We start from the raw sequence: 22,510 nt of genomic DNA, 5'->3' as shown, positions 1-22,510 counted from the left end.
AGAAAAGAAAAGGCCAGGCACATTGGCTCTCGCCTGTCATCCTGGAACTTTGGGAAGCCAAGGCAGGCGGATCACTTGAGGTCAGGAGTTTGAGGCCAGCCTGGCCAACATGGTGAAACTCTGTCTCTACCAAAAAATACAAAAATTAGCTGGGCATGGTGGTGGGCACCTGTAATCCCAGCTACTCAGGAGGCTGAGGCAGGAGAATCACTTGAACTCGGGAGGTACAGGTTGCAGTGAGCCGAGATTGCACCACTGCACTCCAGCCTGGGCAACAGAGTGAGACTCCTTCTCAAAAAAATAAAGAAAAGAAGGAAAAGGAAAGGAAAGGAGAAGAGGAGAGGGGAGGGAAGGGGGAAAATAAAGAAAAAAAAGAAACAGGCCAGGCATGGTGGCTCACGCCTGTAATCCCAGCACTTTGGGGGGCTGAGGCAGGCGGATCACCTAAGGTCAAGAGTTCGAGACGAGACTCAACATGGAGAAACCCCGTCTCTACTAAAAATACAAAATTAGCTGGGCGTGGTGGTGCACGCCTGTAATCCCAGCTACTTGGGAGGCTGAGGCAGGAGAATCGCTTGAACCCTGGAGGTGGAGGTTGCAGTGAGCTGAGATTGCGCCATTGCACTCCAGCCTGGGCAACAAGAGCAAAACTCCGTCTCAAAAAAAAAAAAGAAAGAAAGAAAGAAAAGAAACAACAACATCATGGGGGTCTTCCATTCTCAGTGCCTACTGTGTGCCGGGAACTGGGCCAGGACCCAGAAAGCCTCCTGTGGGTAAGATGGGGAAACTGAGGCCCATCAAGAGATGGGGAGTTGACCCTGGGCCCCAACCCGGAGCTGAATACTGACTCCAGCATCCCCACCCAGAGGCCCAGAGTGACAAAGTCCACACTCACAGCAGTGCCTTCATGGCATTGGCAGCCCCTCCCTCCCTCCTCAGCTCCCCACGGCCTCCTCCCTTCCTTGTGGCCTTGGCCTCCTGGACCTTGAGGAACTGGATTTTATGAGGGCCCGGGGTGAGAACAAGGCCATTTCCTGGCACAGAGCTGCGAGCGAGGACAAAGGTGACGGGGACCCAGGCTGAGGACAGGCAGGGTGCAGGGGCACCTATTGCCAGAACTGCAGCTCCGGAGTCAGGGGGCAGGACCCTCCGCACCCAAACACCAGCCCCTCCAGGCCTCGGGGTGGAAAATGAGCACTCATTGCCTGCCATAAAGAAAATCGGCCGGCGTGGTGGCTCACGCCTGTCATCCCAGCACTTTGGGAGGCCAAGGCGGGCGGATCACCTGAGGTCAGGAGTTGAAGACCAGCCTGGCCAACATAGTGACACCCCGTCTCTACTAAAAATACAAAAATTAGCCAGGCTTGTTGGCAGGCACCTGTAATCCCAGCTACTCAGGAGGCTGAGGCGGGAGAATGGCGTGAACTCGGGAGGCGGAGGTTGTAGTGAGCCGAGATCACGCCACTGCACTTCAGCCTGGGCGACAAAGCAAGACTCTGTCTCAAAAATTAAAAAAAGAAAAAGAAAAAAGAAAATCATCAGGCCAGGCTTGGTGGCTCACGCCTGTAATCCCAACACCTTGGGAGGCCGAGGCGGGTGGATCACCTGAGACCAGCCTGGCCAACGAGGTGGAACCCCGTCTCTGCTAAAAATACAAAAATTAGCCAGGCGTGGTGGCGGGTGCCTGTAATCTCAGCTACTCGGGAGGCTGAGGCAGGGGAATCGCTTGAACCCAGGAGACAGAGGTTGCAGCAAGCAGAGATGGTGCCATTGCACTCTAGCCTGGGGGACAGAGCAAGACTCTGTCTCAGAAATAAAAAATTTTAAAAATGGTCAAGCTGGGCATGGTGGCACATGCCTCTGGTCCCAGCTACTTGGGAGGCCAAGGCATGAGGGTCACTTAAGCTCAGGAATTCAAGAGCAGCCTGGGCAACACAGCAAGACCCCATCTCTACAAAAAATAATAAATGAGTAAGGCATGGTGGTGCATGCCTGTGGTCTCAGTTTCTTGGGAGACTGAGGTGGGAAGATCGATCGAGCCCAGGAGTTTGAGGCTGCAGTGAGGTATGATCGCGCCACTGCACTCCAGCCTGGCACAGAAAACAAGAACCCCTGATCTAAAACCAAACAAAAAAAAAAGGAAGCAACTGGAATTCTCCTCCGTGACTGGTGGGAATGTGAAATAGTGCGGCTTCTTTGGAAAAAAGTCTAGCAGATTCTTTATTAAAAAAAATTTTTTTTTGAGACGGAGTCTTGCTCTGTCGCCCAGGCTGGAGTGCAGGGGCATGATCTCGGCTCACTGCAAGCTCCGCCTCCCAGGTTCATGCCATTCTCCTGCCTCAGACTCCTGAGTAGCTGGGACTACATGCGCCCGCCACCACGCCCGACTAATGTTTTTTGCATTTTTTAATAGAGACGGGCTTTCACCGTGTTAGCCAGGACGGTCTCAATCTCCTGACCTCATGATCCGCCCGCCTCGGCCTCCCAAAGTGCTCGGATTACAGGCGTGAGCCACCGCACCCGGCCGGATTCTTCAAAATTTGAACAAGATCAGCTGGGCGCTGTGGCTCACGCCTGTAATCCCAGCACTTTGGGAGGCTGAGGTGGGTGGATCACCTGAGGTAGGGAGTTCGAGACCAGTCTGACCAACATGGAGAAATCCCGTCTCTACTAAAAAATACAAAAATTAGCTGGGCATGGTGGCACATGTTTGTAATCCCAGCTACTCGGGAGGCTGAGGTAGGGGGATCGCTTGAACCTGGGAGGCGGAGGTTGCGGTGAGCCGAGATTGCACCATTGCACTCCAGCCTGGGCAACAAGAGCAAAACTCTGTCTCAAAAAAAAAAAAAATTTAAACAGGATCTAGGGCTGGCCGTGGTTCATACTTGTAAATCCAGAACTTTGGGAGGCCGAGGTGGGTGGATCACTTGAGCTCAGGAGTTCGAGACCAGCCTGGCCAACATGATGAAACCCCATCTCTACTAAAAATACAAAAGTGGCTGGGCGGGGTGGCTCACACCTGTAATCCCAGCACTTTGGGAGGCCGAGGTGGGCAAATCACGAGGTCAAGAGATTGAGACCATCCTGGCTAACACAGTGAAACCCCGTCTCTACTAAAAATACAAAAATTAGCCAGGCATGGTGGCATGCGCCTGTAGTCCCAGCTACTCAGGAGGCTGAGGCAGGAGAATCATTTGAACCAGGGAGGCAGAGGTTGCAGTGAGCCAAGATCATGCCACTGCACTCCAGCCTGGGCAACAGAGTGAGACTCCTTCTGAAAAAAGTAATATTAAATAAATAAATAGATAGATAAATAAATAATATAAACAGTATCTATTTATATTTATTTTAAATAAATAAACAGGATCCAGCCATTTCATTCCTAGGTATTTTGCCAACAGAAATGAAGACATGTCAATACAGACGCCTACACTCCATACTAACAACAGCCGTGGTTTATGCTGCTGGAAGCTGGGAGTCCGGCTCTCTGGTTCTCATCTAGCACACCCTCCCCAAGCTGTGTGACTTTCATGGGGAGACTTGCCCTCTCTGAATCTCCATCTCTTCATCGGTGAAATAAGTGTAGTGATAAAAATTTCCGTATGCCAACGGGCACATGGAAAGTTGCTTGGCCAGGCCCGGTGCCGCACACTTGTAATCCCAGCACTTTGGGAGGCTGAAGCTGGAGAATCGCTTGAGCCCAGGAGTCCAAGAATAGCTTGAGCAATATATCAACACCCTATCTCTACTAAAAATACAACATTAAAAAGTAGCCACGTGTGGTGGCATGCACCTGTAGTCCCAGCTACTCAGGAGGCTGAGGTGAAAGGATTGCTTGAGCCTGGGAGGCTGAGGGTGTAGTAAGCTATGATTGCACCACTGCACTCTAGCCTTGGCAACAGAGCAAGGCCTTGTCTGAAAAAAATAACCAGGCTGGGCCCCGTGGCTCACACCTGTAATCCCAGCACTTTGGGAGGCCAAGGCAGGCAGATCACCTGAGGTCAGGAGTTCGAGACTAGTCTGGACAACATGGTAAAACCCCGACTCTACTAAAAATACAAAAATTAGCCAAGTATGGTGGCTCGTGCCTGTAATCGCAGCTACTCAGGAAGCTGAGGCAGGAGAATCCCTTGAACCCAAGAGGCAGAGGCTGTGGTGAGCCAAGATCTTGCCACTGCACTCCAGCCTGGGTGACAGAATGAGACTCCATCTCAAAAAACAAACAAACAAACAAACAAAAACTCCCTTTCTAATATCACCTGCCCTTGAAATCTTTCCTGGGTGAAGCCAAGAACCCTCCCAGGCTAAGCCCCAATTTTGGGGCTCACCTGCCCTGCATCAAGGGGACCAGGGCAGACAGGACTTGGCTCGTCAAGCTGAGGGAGGATAGGGCTGGGTCCAGGTGGAGGCTATGCACATGTGGAAAAGTTTTGGGGCAGATAACAACACAGACCCTGCAATCACAATCCCTGGGTTCAAATCACCACACTCCCTCCTTGCTCTCCCTCCCAACTCCATGACCTTGAGCTGTGACCTTGCACCAGGGACTCCTCCTCCCTCAGCCTCCATTTCCTTTTGGCAAAACAGGGATATAAGAGTTACCTGTGGCTGGGCTCCCACCTGTCATCCCAGCACTTTGGGAGGCAGAGGCAGGTGGATCACCTGAGGTCAGGAGTTTGAGACCAGCCTGGCCAACAGGGTGAAACCCCGTCTCTACTAAAAATACAAAAGTTAGCCAGGCGTGGTGGTGGGACCTGTAATCCCAGCTACTCAGAAGGCTGAGGCATGATAATTACTTGAACCCGGGAGGCGGAGGTTGCAGTGAACCGATATCATGCCATTGCACTCCAGCCTGGGCAACAAGAGGGAAACTCTGTCTCAAAAAAAAAAAAAAAAAAAAAAAAAAATTGGGAAGCCGAGGCGGGCAGATCACCTGAGGTCAGGATCACTCCGTCTCTACTAAAAATACAAAAATTAGCCAGGCATGGTGATGCAAGCCTGTAGTCTCAGCTACTGGGGAGCTGAGGCAGGAGGCAGGAGAATCACTTGAACCCGGGAGGCAGAGGTTGCAGTGATCCGAGATCACACTACTGAGCTCCAGCCTGGGCCACAGAGCAAGACTCCATCTCAAATATATATATATATATATATATATATATATATGTATATATATGTATATATATTAAATCTGGCAGGGTGCCATAGCGCACACCTTAATCCCCGCTACTCAGGAGGCTGAGGAGGGAGGATCACTTGAGCCCAGGAGGCCGAGGCTGCAGTAAGCTATGATCGCGCCACTGCACTCCAGCCCAGGCGAGAGAGCAGGACCCTGTCTCTAAAAACTATATATATAAATAAAGAAATGCACTAAATCCGAACGAATGAATGAAGGTTTTGGTTAAGCTCCTTGATTATCCCAATTCTGGCTTCGGGCAAATAACTGAGCCAAGACTTTCTCTTTTAAAAAAACAAACATTAGAAACCATTTCCTCCTGTGAGCAGGTTGAGTTTCTTATTCCCAAGTAAGGGCAAAACAGATTGCACCCAGGGCTGCAGGCTCTGGCCACGCACACGGCCTCCTACAAAGCTTCTGCCCACAGGCTCATCTGATCTTATGATTCGGGAAACACCCGGGACACGGGGTCACAGCTCAGACTCTGCCCCGCCTTTGCTGAATTAGACTGTGCGGAGAGTCAGCCCCAGGAAGCTGCGTTTGAAACAAGCCCATTCTGAGCCCAGGGAGGTCTGACCATCCACAGACATCCCCACGCACAGCCAGGGACAGCTCGTGCCCGGTTTCTGCAGACATGGATTTAGTGGAGAAGCCTCTTCATGTTAAAGTCACACTGAATTATTGTTATTTTATTTATGTATTTATTTTTCTGATGGGGTATTATTCTGTTGCCCTGTCTGGAGTACAGTGGCACAATCTTGGCTCGCTGCAACCTTCCTCTCCTGGGTTCAAGAGATTCTTGTGCCTCAGCCTCCTGAGTAGCTGGGACTGCAGGTGCGTGCCACCACGTCCGGCTAATTTTTGTATAGCTTAGTAGAGCCGGGGTTTCACCATGTTGGCCAGGCTGGTCTCGAACTCCTGACCTCAAGTGATCCTCCCCACTCAGCCTACCAAAGTTCTGGGATTACAGGCATGAGCCACCACACTCGGCCTTCATAACTGAATTCAAATCTGAGTCAGGGCCTGTCCCTCCTCGGCTCACAGCCCTCCATGGCTCCCACCTTCCTGCAGGAAAAGCCCAAGTCTGCCCCATGGCCCACAAGGGCCTGCACCAGCCCCTCCCTGTCCTCCCCTCCTCCCTGTCTCCCTTTCCTCCAGTCACACAGGTCTCCTTAGTGTTCCTCTAACTAGTCAGGCACAGTCCTACCCCAGGGCCTTTGCACAGCCTGTGCCTTCTGCCTGGAACTCTCTACCCACAGTGTGAGCTCTGTCCCTACACAATCTAGCTTTGTCTATCCCTGTTACTCCTTCTAAACCCCTCCTTCTGGGCCTGGTGAGGTGTCTCATGCCTGTAGTCTCAAAACCTTGGGAGGCCAAGGCAGGCACATCACTTGAGGCCAAGCGTTCAAGACCAGCCTGGGCTTGTCAGGGAGAACCTGTCTCCACAAAAAAATAAAATAAAATTTGCCAGGCATGATGGCATACACGTGTAGTCCCAGCTACTCGGGAGGCTGCAGTAATCCCAGCACTTTGGGAGGTAGAGGCAAGGAGATAACCTGAGATCAGGAGTTCGAGACCAGCCTGGCCAACATGGCAAACTCTCGTCTCTACTAAAAATACAAAAACTAGCTGGGTGTGGTGATGCATGCCTGCAATTCCAGGTACTAGGGAGGCTGAGTCACAAGAATTGCTTGAACCCAGGAGGCGGAGGTTGCAGTGAGCTGAGATCGTGCCACTGCACTCCAGCCTGGGCGACAGCGAAACTCCATCTAAAAAAAACAAAAACAAAAACAAAAAAAGAGAGAGAATCCATGAATCTATTTGGAAAATAGACAGATAAATAAAGTGAGAAGGAGGCATTTATATTTATTTATTTATTTTTGAGTCAGAGTCTCACTCTGTCACCCAGGCTAGAGTGCAGTGGTGCAATCATGGCTCACTTCAGCTTCAACCTCCTGGGCTCAAGCTATCCTCCCACCTCAGCCTCCCAAAGTGCTGGGATTACAGGTGTGAGCCACCGTGCCGGGCTACCACTAATTTTTTTTTTTAATTTAGTTTTTTGAGATGGAGTTTTGTTCTTGTCACCCATGCTGGAATGCAATGGCACGATATCGGCTGACTGCAACCTCCGCCTTCCAGGTTCAAGCGATTCTCCTGCCTCAGCCTCCTGAGTAGCTGGGATTACAGGCTCCCACCACCACACCCAGCTAATTTTTGCATTTTTAATAGAGATGGTGTTTCACCATGTTGGCCAGGCTGGTCTTGAACTCCTGACCTCAGGTCATCTGCCCACCTAGGCCTCCCAAAGTGCTGGGATTACAGGTGTGAGCCTTGGTGCCTGGCTCATTCATTTTTTTCTACAGTGGAAGGGCCTGGGGATGTTTCTGGAGTGCGTGATTCCCAGTCGTTATTTTAATTATTATTTTTTTCAGTCTGTGGGTGGAGAAATCAATTCAGTGGATCATGACCCATATATATATTTTAAATGAAGTAGAATAGGAAACATCACAGTGCGTGGTGCTTTGCAGAGCGAAGAGTTATCTTGTGCAATTGTTATTGGGGTTATGCAGGTACTTAAACCTCTGTCCTGAGTACATGTGTGTATATGTGTGTTTGGGAGGTCGAGGCAGGCGGATCACCTGAGGCCAGGAGTTCGAGACCAGACTGGCCAATATGGCGAAACCCCATGTCTACTAAAAAATACAAAAATTAGCCAGGCATGGTGGCGGGCACTTGGAGTCCCAGCTACTCAGGAGGCTGAGGCAGGAGAATCACTTTTACCTGGGTGGAGATGTGATGGTCAAGAAAAGTTTACAGCTCCCTCACCTCATATAACTGCTTCTTTCTTTCTTTCTTTCTTTCTTTTTTTTGAAATGGAGTCTCACTTAGTCGCCCAGGCTGGAGTGCAGTGGCGCGATCTCAGCTCACTGCAAACCCCACCTCCTGGGTTCACGCCATTCTCCTGCCTCAGCCTCCTGAGTAGCTGGGACTACAGGCGCCCGCCACCACACCCAGCTAATTTTTTTGTATTTTTAGTAGAGACAGGGTTTCACTGTGTTAGCCAGGATGGTCTTTATCTCCTGACCTCGTGATCCGCCCATCTCAGCCTCCCAAAGTGCTGGGATTACAGGCGTGAGCCACTGCACCTGGCCATAACTGCTTATTTCATAATTTAAATATATTTATGTGTAGGCTGGGCACGGTGGCTTACACCTGTAATCACAACGCTTTGGGAGGCTGAGGCAGGTGGATCATGAGGTCATGAGTTCAAGACCAGCCTGGCCAATGTGGCAAAACCTCGTCTCTACTAAAAATACAAAAATTAGCAGGGTACAGTGGTAGGTGCCTGTAATCCCAGCTACCCGGGAGGCTGAGGCAGGAGAATAACTTGAACTCGGGAGGTGGAAGTTGCAGTGAGCCAAGATCTTGCCATTGCATTCTAGCCTGGGCGACAACAGCAAGACTCTGTCTCAAAAAAACTAAATAAAAATAAAATAAATAAATAAATAAATATTTATATGTGTGATGAGTTGATTCACTAGAAAGGAATTTTTGGCCGGGTGCGGTGGCTCACGCCTGTAATCCCAGCACTTTGGGAGGCCAATGCAGGCGGATCACGAGGTCAGGAGATCGAGACCATCCTGGCTAACATGGTGAAACCCCGTCCCTACTAAAAATACAAATAATTAGCTGGATGTGGTGGTGGGCACCTGTAGTCCCAGCTACTCGGGAGGCTGAGGCAGGAGAATGGCATGAACCTGGGAGGCGGAGCTTGCAGTGAACTGAGATCATGCCACTGCACTCCAGCCTGGTTGACAGAGCAAGACTCTGTCTCAAAAAAAATTTTTTTAAAATAAAGGAATTCTCAGGTGGCAGTGATTTTGCACCCCTTGATCAAGAGATTGACAGCAGTGTCTGGGGACATTTCTGGTTATCAGGACTTGGGGAGGAGGTGCTCCTGGCATGGAGTAGGTGGATGCCAGGGACTCTGCTCAGGACCCTGCAGTGCCCAAGACGGCCTCATCCCAGAGAACAATCCAGCCTTGAATGTCCACAGTGTCTAGAATGGGGATCTCGTAGTTAATTATTTGGGGGAAAAATTGAGTCTGCTCCCTGCTCACACCAGAAAGCAGAATAAGCTCCCAATGGGGCAGATGGTACAACCCGTGGGGACCCTTGGGATTCACCTCCTCTCTCCTTCCCCACTCAGGGTGTGGATTTCAATGTGTGTAGCCACCTGGGACCTCAGCAGGGCAGAGGATCATGGGATCCAGAGTCTCTTGGGGGTCTGCGGAATCCCCTAACCCAGGGATTCTCACCTGGAGGATGATTCTGCTCCCAGGGGGCACTGGGTGATGTCTGGGGACATCTGTGGTTGTCACGACTGGGGCGTGCGCCTGGCATGGAGTGAGTGGAGGCCAGGGACGCTGCTCAGCACCCTGCAGTGCCCAGGACAGCCCCACCCCAGAGAACCATCCCTCCCGTAAAGTCCACGGTGAGAAAGCATGGATAAGACTCTCTGATTTACTGAGCTGTCCCAGCACACAGCCTGGCACACAGCAGGTGCTCGCAAAGGATTTGTAAGCCGAGGGGCTGCTGTCTCCAAACCCCTAGCGGCCTGGCTCACCCTCCTGGGGAGAGGGCAGGTGCAGGCGACCTGAGCCAAGGTGCGCGAGATCCTGATGACACACTGCCCCCGTGTGGGCATCCGTGGAACAGCGGCCGGCGGCACGGGCGCCGCGTGGGTGGGGGGCGGGGAGCGTTTGCACCCGGGGAGGTCTCCGCGCAGCGCGGCCCGCTAGGACTTTCTGCCACAACGCCTACATTCTAGCTCCGTGGCGTCCCACGTGGTGGTTACTGGTGGGCTGCTGAGCCCCTGAACCGTGGCCAGGGCAACTGAGGAAATGCATCTTTCATCATATATATATATATATATATATATATATATATATATATATATATATATATATAGCTTGTCACTGCTACCTAGACTGGAATGCAGGGCCGCGATCATAGCTCACAGCAGCCTCGACCTCCTGGGTTCAATCAATCCTCCCGCCTCGACCTCCCAAAGCGCTGGGGTTAATTACAGCCTGGCCCGTTTCCATCCATCTCAGTGTAAACGTAAGTAACCATGCATGGTTGGTGGCTATCGAGCTCTGGAATGAGGTCTCTCCCCTGGACGCTGTGGACATTTGGAGCCAGATAGTTCTCTGGGATGAAGCCGTCTTGGGCACTGCAGGGTGCTGAGCAGCATCCCTGGCCTCCACCCTCTCCATGCCAAGAGTACCCACCATTGTGACAACCACAAATGTCCCCAGACATCACCCAGTGCCCCCTGGGAGCAGAATCACCCTGGTTGAGACCCCCTGGGTTATGGGATTCCACGGACCCCCCCCCCCCCAAGAGACTCTGTGTCCCATGATCATCTGCCCTACTGGGTCTAGGAGGCTGTACACATTGAAATCCACACCCTCAGTGGGGAGGGAGAGAGGAGGTGAGTCCCAGGAGCTGGGGCCCCCTGGTTTATGCTGTCTGGCCCATTGGGAGTTTATCCTGGTCTCTGGTGTGAGCAGATATTGGACTCAATTTCTGTAACCCCAGAAATTGGCTCATGCCTGTAACCCCAGGTCTTTGAGGGCCGAGGTGGGCGGATCATTTGAGGTCAGGAGTTCAAAACCAGCCTGGCCAAACTGGTGAAACCCCATCTCTACTAAAAATACAAAAATTAGCTGGGTGTGGTCGTGGGCAGCTGGAATGCCAGCTACTCGGGAGGCTGAAGCAGGAGAATTGCTTAAGCCCGGGAGGTGGACGTTGCAGTGAGCCAAGATCACGCCATTGCACTCCAGCCTGGGCAACAGAGCAAGACTCTGTCTCAAAAAAACAAACAACAAAAAACCCCACAAAATTTGGCCAGGTACAGTAGCTCACAAATGTGATCCCAACAATTTGGGAGGCTGAGGCAGGTGGATCGATTGAGCCCAGTATTTCAAAACCAGTCTGGGTAACATAGGGAGACCCCTTCTCTACAAAAAAAATTAAAATTAGCCAGGTGTGGTGGTGTGCACCTGTAGTCCCGGCTACTCAGGAAGCTGAGCTGGGAGGATCATTTGAGTCTGGGAGGTGGAGGCGCAGTGAACTATGATCATGCACTGCACTCCAGCCTGGGGGACAGAGCCAGACCCTGTCTCTGAAATTAAAAAAAAAAAAAAAAGTAGTAATAACTGCGCCTACCTTGAAGGCCTGGATCAGTGCTGGGGCTCTGAGAAAATTTGGTAAACCTCGGCCATTTATGATAAAGGGGATGATTATTTTGCTGGGAGGAGAGGTTAGAGGTATCTGAGTAACAGAGAGCAAGAATAGTGGCTCCGGGTCCTACAGGACCATAGTATATGCCCACAGCCCACTAGATAGATGGGAAAGCAGATAGATGGGACCAGAGAGGGACAGCCACTTGTCCAGAGACACACAGCCCACCTGTCGTAAAGCTGAGGCTGGCACTTACCCCTTGGGTGTCTATGGGGAGGCAATGGGGCCTCTGGAGGGCAGGCCAAGTAGGCAGCCACACTTCCCTGCTCCCCACAGTCCCCCGGTATCCCCAGAGAGACATCTGCAGGAGTCAGCCTACTAATCACCTAATTAGTGCACAGCCCCCGGGAAATGCTGGGAACACCTTTTAAAGGCCCTTAAACACCCCAACAGCGACTCACAGTCCTGCCAACACCAGGCTCCCAAGGCCAGCAGCTGGGGGCGCTGGGGGCGCTGGGGACGGTGAAAAGCACAAAAACAAAACACATTTGGCCCAGTGCGGTGGCTCATGCCTGTAATCACAACACTTTGGGCAGCCAAGCGGGGGCGGGTGGCTTGAGTCCAGGAGATCAAGACCAGCCTGGGCAACATAAAAAGACCCCCATCTCAAAACCACAACAGGCCAGGCGTGGTGGCTCATGCCTGTAATCCCTGCACTTTGGGAAACTGAGGTGGGCAGATCACGAGGTCAGGAGTTTGAGACCAGCCTGGCCTACATGGTGAAACACCATCTCTAGAAAAATACAAAAATTAGGCCAGGCGCAGTGGCTCATGCCTGTAATCCCAGCACTTTGTGCGGCCGAGGCGGGTGTATCACAAGGTCAGGAGAATGAGACCATCCTGGCCAACATGCTGAAACCCTGTCTCTACTAAAAATACAAAAATTAGCCAGGTGTGGTGGCATGCGCCTGTAGTCCCAGCTACTTGGATGCTGAGGAAGGAGAATCACTTGAACCTGGGAGGTGGAGGTTGCAGTAAGCCAGGATCATGCCACTGCACTCCAGCCTGGGCAACATAATGAGACTCCATCTCCCCTCTCCAAAAAAAAAAAAAAAAAAAGATTTAAATGGAAAAGTCATGTGACCCAAGATTGGCCAATCAGAGTATTCCAGCCAGAACATAGGGATTATATCAGGGATGTCATGTCACCTAAGCCTGGCCAATGAGAATGAGTCCTAAGACATGCTGTAATTAAGCAGAAGGAATTGGCTGGAGTTGCTGAGCTGGGAGGATGAAAGCTTACAGCTGCTGGGGAACGGTGTTTGTTTGCTGCCATGGGAGACAGCTGTCTCAGCTATGCACAGTGACACAGGATCCTGATAATGTTGGAGCTCCTGGATCAAGCCATGCCTGAAGTCAGCCCTAATGTCATGAATGTTCAGTTCCATGGACTTAAGCCATTCCGTTTTTTTGTTGTTGTTGTTGTTATTGTAATTCCGTTGTCACATCCACTCAAAAAATACGACATGAGATGAGAGACTGCTGCACTGAACAAGTTGATGGGGACATGAGCCAGGATGGTAACCCTATAGTTAGTGGGAATTGATTGGATTCTGGGTATATTGGTAAAGCTGGAGCCAATGGGATTGCTGAGGGATTATAACCACATATGTTTGTAAAGTGATTTTATTAATGTCTGGCTCCCCTGCTAGGCTGTAAGGTTGGAGCTTTGTGGGTCACTGTATCCCTAATATCTAGACGAAGACCAGGCGTGCAAGTGTTCAATAAAGCCGTGTTGTGTGACAGAGCTCTGGGGGTGGAGAGGAAGGCAGACAAAATCCATGATCGCCCCTTTGTGAGCCACAGTTTCCTCATCTGGAATATGGGGATAATAAACAGTTACTGTCAGCCAGGCACAGTGGCTCACGCCTGTAATCCCAGTACTTTGGGAGGCCAAGGCAGGTGGATCACCTGAGGTCAAGAGTTTGAGAGCCGCCTGGCCAACATGGCAAAACCCTGTCTCTACTAAGAATAAAAAATTAAGGCAGGGCACGGTGGCTCACGCCTGTAATCCCAGCACTTTGGGAGGCTGAGGCGGGCAGACCACAAGGTCAGGAAATCGAGACCCTCCTGGCCAACATGGTGAAACCCCGTATCTACTAACATACAAAAAATTAGCCGGGCATGGCGGCACACTCCTGTAATCCCAGATGCTGGGGAGGCTGAGGCAGGGGAATCACTTGAACCCAGAACGTGGAGGTTGCAGTGAGCCGAGATCACGCCACTGCACTCCAGTCTGGCAACAGAGCAAGACTCCGTCTCCAAAAAAAAAAAAAAAAAAAAACAAATTAGCCAGGCATGGTGGCACACATCTTTAATCCCAGCCATTTGGGAGGCTGAGGCAGGAGAATTGCTTGAACTCGGGAGGCAGAGGTTGCAGTGAGCCGAGATCCAGATCACGCCACTGCACTCCAGCCTGGGGGACAGAGCAAGACTCCATCTCCAGATAAATAAATACTAACTCATTCTTTCATTTCACTAAGACCTGATGTTTGCACTGAGTAGAAATTCTTTGCCAGACCCCAAGCTGTGCCCTGGGACACAGCAGTGCAGAAGGCAGTCCGCTCCTTACTCTCATGGATCTTTCAGGCTGACAGATAATAAAGATGACAGCTGGCCTGCCTGGTGGCTCACGTATCTATTCCCAGCACTTTGAGGGGCTGAGGTGGGAGGGTCACTTGAGGCCAGGAATTCGAGGCTGCAATCAGCTATGATGGCACCACTGTTCTGCAGCCTGCATGACAGCCCAAGACACTGACTAAAAAAATAAAATAAAATTAGGCCAGGCACGATGGTTCATGCCTGTAATCCCAGCACTCTGGAAGGCCAAGGTGGGAGGACTGCTTGACCCCAAGAGTTCAAGACCAGCCTGGGCAACATAGTGAGACCCTGACTCTTGGGAAAAAAAAAAATCAGCCCAGCCAGGGTGCAGTGGCTGACACCTGTAATTCCAGCACTTTGGGAAGCCGAGGCAGGCAGATCACCTGAGGTCAGGAGTTGGAGACCAGCCTGGCCAACAAGGTGAAATCCCATCTCTACTAAAAATACAAAAATTGGGCCAGGCGCGGTGTCTCATGCCTGTAATCCCAGCACTTTGGGAGGCTGAGGCGGGGGGGCATCACCTGAGGTCAGGAGTTCGAGACCAGCCTGACTAACATGGAGAAACCCCGTCTCTACTAAAACTACAAAATTAGCCGGGCGTGGTGGCACATGCCTGTAATCTCAGCTACTAAGGAGGCTGAGGCAGGAGAATCACTTGAACCCAGGAGTTGGAGGTTGCAGTGAGCCGAGATCATGCCACTGCACTCCAGCCTGGGTGACAGAGCGAGACTCCGTCTCAAAAATAAATAAATATCAAAATGTTAAATAAACATAAATAAATAAAAATAGATAAATAACAATAAAATAGAGTGATATAATAACAATATTTTTTGTTTTTTCCATATGACTGGTTAGAGAAGGCCTCTCAGAGGAAGTAATTGTCCAGGCCAGGCCTGCTGGCCAACACCTGTAATCCCAGCACTTTGGGAGGCTGAGGCTGGTGGATCACGAGGTCAGGAGATCAAGACCATCCTGGCTAACACAGTGAAACCCCGTCCCTACTAAAAATACAAAAAATTAGCCGGGCGTGGTGGTGGGCGCCTGTAGTCCCAGCTACTCGGGAGGCTGATGCAGGAGAATGGCATGAAACCGGGAGGCGGAGTTTGCAGTGAGCCGAGATCCGCGCCGCTGCACTCCTGCCTGGGTGACAGAGCAAGACTCTGTCTCAAAAAAAAAAAAAAAAAAAAAAGTCATGTGACCCAAGGCTGGCCAATCAGAGCATTCTACTCAGGCCATAAAATTTCTCAATGATGTCATGTGACCCAGGGCTGGCCAATCAGAACATTGTACTCAGGCCATAAGGTGTAGATTAAGGATGTCAAGAGCCAACTGGGTGCTGTGTGCTAATTACTTCCAGGGTCTTATCTCATTTAATTCTGCAACAACCTGGTGTGTCGTCTTAACCCATTCATTTATTCATTAACTCATTCATTTATTCATTCACTCATTCAGTAACTATTGGGCATTTATACTGAGCCAGGCCCTGTTCTAGGTATTGAGGATACAAAAGTGACCAGGACTCACCAAACCCCCTGCCTCCCGGGGCCTACATTCAAGAAAGTAAACACACAAACCGCATTACACGTCAGACAGTGCTGTGTCCCATGGAGCAGGGAAAACGCTGACCTCATGACCTGCTCGCGGAATATGGGTTGAGGCCTCTATGAGCTGGGCCTAGGAGGCAGTCTGAGTGAGTTATGCAAGATTTTTATTTAACATTTTGATATTTTGTTCATTGTGGATTTTTTTTCCTTAATTTTGATTTGTTAAAATGTTGTTGGCTGGGCGCGGTGGTTCATGCCTGTAATCCCAGCACTTGGGAAGGGGAGGTGAGTGGATCACAGAGGTTGCAGTGAGCCGAGATTGCGCCATTGCACTCCAGCCTGGGCGACAGAGCCAGACTCCGTCTAAAAAAAAAAAAAAGTGGGCCGGTCGTGGTGGCTCACGCCTGTAATCCCTGCACTTTGGGAGGCCGAGGCGGGTGGATCACGAGGTCAGGAGATTGAGAGCATCCTGGCTAACACGGTGAAACCCCGTCTCTACTAAAAATGCAAAAAAAATTAGCCAGGCGTGGCGGCGTGCGCCTGTAGTCCCAGCTGCTGGGGAGGCTGAGGCAGGAGAATGGCGTGAACCCGGGAGGTGGAGCTTGCAGTGAGCCGAGATCGTACCACTGCACTCCAGCCTGGGCAACAGAGCGAGACTCTGTCTCAAAAAACAAAACAAAATAAAACAAAAACACGTAGATTGCATCAAAACAGCGTTTATCCTGATGACTTAGGTATTTGGCATCCCCTTAACTTTTTTTTTCTTTCTTTTTTTTTTTTTCTTTTGAGATGGAGTCTCACTCTGTTGCCCAGGCTGGAGTGCAGTGGCGCGGTCTTGGCTCACTGCAAGCTCCACCTCCCGGGGTCACGCCATTCTCCTGCCTCAGCCTCCCGAGTAGCTGGGACTACAGGCGCCCGCCACCACGCCCAGCGTGTGTGTGTGTGTGTGTGTGTGTGTGTGCGCGCGCCAGGATGGTCTCGATCTCCTAGCCTTGTGATCCGCCAGTCTCGGCCTCCCAAAGTGCTGGGATTACAGGCGTGAGCCACCGCGCCCAGCCTTCTTTCTTTTTTTTGAGACAGGGTCTCACTCTGTCACCCACGCTGGAGTGCAATGGTGTGATTTTGGCTCACTGCAGCCTCAGCCTCCCGGGCTAAAGCAATCCTCCCACCTCAGCCTCCTGAGTGGCTGGGACAACAGGCACATGCCACCACACCTGGCTAATTTTTGTTTGTTTGTTTTTTGTAGAGTTGGGGTTTCACCATGTTACCCAGGCTGGTCTTGAACTTCTGGGATCAAGCAATCTGCCATCCTTGGCCTCCCAAAGTGCTGAGATTACAGGCGTGAGCCACCTCACCCTGCCTCTCTTAAGTTTTATGCCTTAAGAAAGGACCTCACTCCCAGGTACATTCACCCTGGTCCTAGCCCTGCCTCAGTCAAATAGGGAAGCTGAAGGCAGCTTCATTGAGAGAGTGACACTTCAATCAAGAATGGGGCCAGGTGCAGTGGCTCACACCTGTAATCCCAGCACTTTGGGAGGCCGAGGCGGGTGGATCACCTGAGGTCAGGAGTTCAAGACCAGCCTGGCCAACATGGAGAAACACCATCTCTACTAAAAATACAAACAATTAGCCGGGCGTGGTGGCTCACGCCTGTAATCCCAGCTATTCGGGAGGCTGAGGCGGGAGAATCGCTTGAACCTGGGAGGCAGAGGTTGCAGTGAGCCGAGATCGCGCCACTGCACTCCGGCTTGGGCAACAAGAGCTAAACTCCGTCTCCAAAAATATAAATAAATAAAAGTTTTAAGCTTATCAGCTCCCAAAGGTGGAGGGTGGGGGGGATTTCTCTCCTTGGTCACTGCTCAGAACCTCCACTTACAAGCATGCCTGACACACAGTAACTGCTCTCTAAGTATCTGAAGCTGCATTTGGGAGTAGGGGTGGGGTGACCCTAAGGTCTTGAGCAGTGAACTCTCATGGCCCCACGTCACCCGGCCAGGTAGCAGCAGTCCGGGAGCTCAACCCCAGGGCTGGACAGCTGAGTCCTACCTCCACCCAGGCCCAGCAGAGGGAGGTCCCTGCTTCTGCACGGCGGCCACCTGTTTCCTCACCGGCCTGTGATTAATGGCCATGCGGCTCCATCCATCACGCGCCAGCGCCAGGCTCTGCCCTGGAGGCCGCGGGGCCCAGCGCTCATTTGTAACCAGGCCTTGAGGCTGGTCTCAGACGATTGGATCCATGAGACAGATCCCCGCCCCACCTTGGCCCCAGATGTGGCCCTGAGAATCCCAGGGAGAGGAAGGACCGTGAGCCGGACATGTGGGGTCAGGGACGGGGGTGGGGGGTTATGTGTGTGGGGTAGGGGGGCTCAGTGGCAGCCACTCAGACAGTGTGATGTGCTTAAACCCCAATTCTCGCCAATTAATTACACATTCCCTCCTGCGGCAAGCTGTCTGCCCTTCCTCACCCTCCCGCCATCTGCATTCTGTTCTTGTTATGCTCCCCAAAAAAGCTCTTTGCCATGGGCCCAGCCCAGGCTGCCCATCTCTCGCCTGATCCTCCCATCACACTACCGGGGAGAACCTTCTACCACCAGCTGCCCTGTTTCTTCCATGCTCTAAGCCAGGGGTGCTCATTCTCGTGTCATTGTGCCCCCCACGGGACACTGGGTGATGTCTGGGGACATCTGTGGGGGGAACATCTCGGGGGTGCCCCTGGCATGGAGTGAGTAGAGGCCAGGGACACCGCTCAGCACCCTGCAGTGCCCAGGACGCCCCTTGCCCCCCAAGAGAATGAATGATCTGGGCCAGAATGTCCAAAAAGCAGACTTTGCTATTTGACTGAGGCAGGGCTAGGACCAGGGTGAGTGTACTTGAGAGTGAGGTCCTTTTTTTTTTTTTTTTTTTTGAGATAGAGTTTCATTCTTGTCGCCCAGGCCGGAGTGCAATGGTGCGATCTTGGCTCACCGCAACCTCTGCCTCCTGGGTTCAAGCGATTCTCCTGCCTCAGCCTCCTGAGTAGCTGGTATTACAGGCACCCACCACCACGCCCAGCTAATTTTGTAGTTTTAGTAGAGACGGGGTTTATCCATGTTGGTCAGGCTGGTCGCGAACTCCCGACCTCAGATGATCTGCCCGCCTCGGCCTCCCAAAGTGCTGGGATTACAGGTGTGAGCCACCACGCCCGGCCGAGAGTGAGGTCCTTTCATCAGGCGCCAAACTTAAGAGGGGCCGGGCGTGGTGACTCACACCTGTAATCCCAGCACTTTGGGAGGCCCAGGAGGGCAGACTGCTGGAGCCCAGAAGTTCAAGACCAGTCTGGGTAACATGGTGAAACCCTATCTCTATGAAAAACAAAAATTAGCCAGGCGTGGTGGCACACGCTTTTCATCCCAGATACTCGGGAAGCTGAGGTGGGCAGATTGCTTGAGCCTGGGAGGTCGAGGCTTCAGTGAGCCGAAGTCACACCACTGCGCTCCAGCGTGGGTGACAGTCAGAACCCTGTCTCAAAAAAAAATAAAAAAGCTAAGGGGATGCCAAATACCTAAGTCATCAGGATAAACACTATTTTGATGCAATCTACTTTTATTTTTTGAGATGGAGTCTCCCTCTGTCGCCCAGGGTGGAATGCAATGGCGCTAACTGAAGAATCTTGCTCTAAAACCCCCTGTGGCTCCCTAGTGCCCTCCAGGTAAAATCCCAGCTCCTCAGCCCAGCAGCACGTGCTGCCATCGTGTCCCAGCCAGAAGCCACACCGCAGAGTGCTCAAAGGCCCAAGGTCAAGATCAAAGGCCTGGGATAACATCGTGGTTCTGCCCCCTACCCACTTGGCCAAGTCACTTCACTTCTCTGTGACTCACTTTCCCCATTTTTTTCATTTTCTTTTTTTTTATTTTTTATTTTTGGAGACAGAGTCTCATTCTGTCGCCCAGGCCGGAGTGCAGTGGCACGATTTCGGCTCACTGAAACCTCCGCCTTCCAGGTTCAAGCGCTTCTCCTGCCTCAGCCTCCAGAGTAGCTGGGATTACAGGTGTGCCCCACCACCACGCCTTAAATTTTGTATTTTTAGTAGAGATGGGGTTTCGCCATGTTGGCCAGGCTAGTATCAAACTCCTGATCCTCAAGTGATCTGCTCGCCTCGGCCTCCTAAAGTGCTGGGATGACAGGCCTGAGCCACCTTGCCGGCCTGTTTTCCCCCATCTCTAAAATGGGCGTGACAACTGTACCTAAAGGTTAAAGTGCTTAAGGCAGCCCCTGGTGCGGAGCAAAAACATACAGACCTGTGTGGCTTGGTTGATTATTTATATTGTGGGCCACCATTCTGGGCTGCCTTCTATGCAGGAAAAAACCCTATTTTCTAAAAACGATGATTTCACAATGACTCTCTCCTTCACAGGCCTAGGTCCCTGTGGGCGGCCCAGCCCTGACCTCACCGTGCTCAAGGTATCTGTGTCCAGTTCTGCTTCCCCCGACAGTGTGGGGGCTTCGAAAATGGGGCTGTTTGGTCACTGGGCGGGCACACTGATACCGGAAGGCGCCTGCCTAAATAAACACTAGCAGGTGGCCTCCCAGGAGATGGGGTGTCTGGTCCCCACGGTGGTGGGGGTGGGGTGGCAGGGGTGCCAGCGGCAGGACTGGCTTCAGGGGCAGTCTAGGAACGCAGTCTCTCAGGGCCCTGCAGGAAAAACAAGGGTGTTGTGGTTGGTTGAAGGCTTGGCTGTTACTAAGTAGTATTAATCTCTGTTTGTTTGTTTGTTTGTTTGTTTGTTTTGAGACAGAGTTTCGCTCTTGTCGCCCAGGCTGGAGTGCAGTGGCACAATCTTGGCTCACTGCAACCTCCACCTCCCAGGTTCAAGCAATTCTCCTGCCTCAGCCTCCCAAGTGGCTGGGATTACAGGCGTGAGCCACCATGCCAGGCTAATTTTGTATTTTTAGTAGAGACGGAGTTTCTCCATGTTGGTCAGGCTGGTCTCAAGCTCCTCACCTCAGGTGATCCGCCTGCCTCGGCCTCCCAAAGCGCTGAGATTACAGGTGTGAGCCACCACACCCGGCCACCAAGTAGTAGTAATCTTAAAAATCCAAAATCCTAATCCTTCCTAGCCTCATCTTTTTTTTTTTTTTTTTTTTTTTTTTGAGACAGAGTCTCACTCTGTTACCCAGGCTGGAGTACAGTGGCGCGATCTTGGCTCACTGCAACCACCACCTCCCAGCTTCCAGCGATTCTCCTGCCTCAGCCTCCAAGTAGCTGGGATTAGAGGCACCCGCCAAAACACCCTGGTAATTTTTGTATTTGTAGTAGTGACGAGGTTTCACCATGTTGGCCAGGCTGGTCTCGAACTCCTGAGCTTGTGATCCACTGGCCTTGGCTTCCCAAAGTGCTGGGACTACAGGCATGAGCCACTGCTCCCGGCTTACAAAAAATGTTAAAATTAGCTGGGCATGGTGGTGCACTCCTGTAGTCCCAGCTACTCAGGAGGCTGAGGTGGGAGGATCACTTGAGCCCAGGAGTGGGAGGCTGCAGTGAGCTATGATTGCACCACTGCACTCTAGCCTATGCAACAGAGGACTGTGTCTGAAAAAATTTTTTTAGGCCGGGCGCGGTGGCTCACGCCTGTAATCCCAGCACTTTGGGAGGCCGAGGCGGGCGGATCATGAGGTCAGGAGATCGAGACCATCCTGGCTAACACGGTGAAACTCCGTCTCTACTAAAAAATACAAAAAATTAGCCGGGCGTGGTAGCGGGCGCCTGTAGTCCCAGCTACTCGGGAGGCTGAGGCAGGAGAATGGCGTGAACCCGGGAGGCGGAGCTTGCAGTGAGCCGAGATCGCGCCACTGCACTCCAGCCTGGGCGACAGAGCGAGACTCCGTCTCAAAAAAAAAAAAAAAAAAATTAGCGGGGCGTGGTGGTGGGCGCCTGTAGCCCCAGCTACTCGGGAGGCTGAGGCAGGAGAATGGCGTGAACCCGGGAGGCGGAGCTTGCAGTGAGCCGAGATGGCACCACTGCACTCCTGCCTGGGCCACACAGTGAGACTCCACCTCAAAAAAAAAATTTTTTTTAATAAAAATATTAAAACACTGCTTTAAAGATTATTAATCTTGATCACTGAGGGCTATCACCCTTACCTGCCAAAGTAAGGAGCCTAGGGTTCCAAGTCTATTTTACAGATGGGAACACCCAAGGCCCAAATCAATTGCATTCATTCAAGGGAGCAGGCTGCCTAGTGGATGACGATGATGAAGACACTGTGTTTCGCACCTGCCAAAGGGGGACCTTAATGTCATAGCCTTATTTCAGTAGCCTCTTTGGGACCTGTTCTCTGCGTGGCAGAGAGAGGGATCCTTTAATAACCGCCACCAGGTCCCGTCCCTCCTCTTCTCACGGCTCTCCAGGATTCCCACCTCACTCAGAGCAAAAGCCCAAGTCCAAGGCCAGGCGCAGTGGCTCACACCTGTAATCCCTGCACTCTGGGAGGTGGAGGTGGGAGGATCACCTGATGTCAGGATTTCAAGACCAGTCTGGCCAATATGGTGAAACCCGTCTCTACTAAATATACAAAAATTAGCCAGGCGTGGTGATGCGCACCTGTAATCCCAGCTACTCAGGAGGCAGAGGCAGGACAATCACTTGAATCCGGGTGGCAGAGGCTGCAGTCAGACAACATCACATCACTGCACTCCAGCCTGGGCAACAGAGTGAGACTCCATCTCAAAAACAAACAAACAGCCGATCACGGTGGCTCACGCCTGTAATCCCAGCACTTTGGGAGGCCGAGGCGGGTGGATCACCTGAGGTCGGGAGTTCAAGACCAGCCTGACCAACATGGAGAAACCCCGTCTCTACTAAAACTCCAAAATTAGCGGGGCGTGGTGGCACGTGCCTGTAATCC

At 51.7% G+C, this 22,510-nt stretch overlaps 1 long non-coding RNA gene across 1 annotated transcript; it reads left to right on the top strand.

Annotated features, from left to right (window-relative positions):
• Positions 1-10,170: 10,170 nt before the first annotated feature.
• LOC134729586 (uncharacterized) lies at positions 10,171-21,467 on the top strand. The gene is made up of 2 exons (XR_010110805.1): positions 10,171-10,297; positions 20,020-21,467. It is a non-coding gene; the product is annotated as an uncharacterized LOC134729586 (long non-coding RNA).
• The last annotated feature ends 1,043 nt before the right edge of the window (positions 21,468-22,510 follow it).

The sequence above is a fragment of the Pan paniscus genome, chromosome 20, assembly GCF_029289425.2.
Source record: "Pan paniscus chromosome 20, NHGRI_mPanPan1-v2.0_pri, whole genome shotgun sequence".
Taxonomy (NCBI): Eukaryota; Metazoa; Chordata; class Mammalia; order Primates; family Hominidae; genus Pan; species Pan paniscus.
Note: the sequence above shows the minus strand (reverse complement) of the source record. Positions and strands in the feature narration are given on the sequence as shown.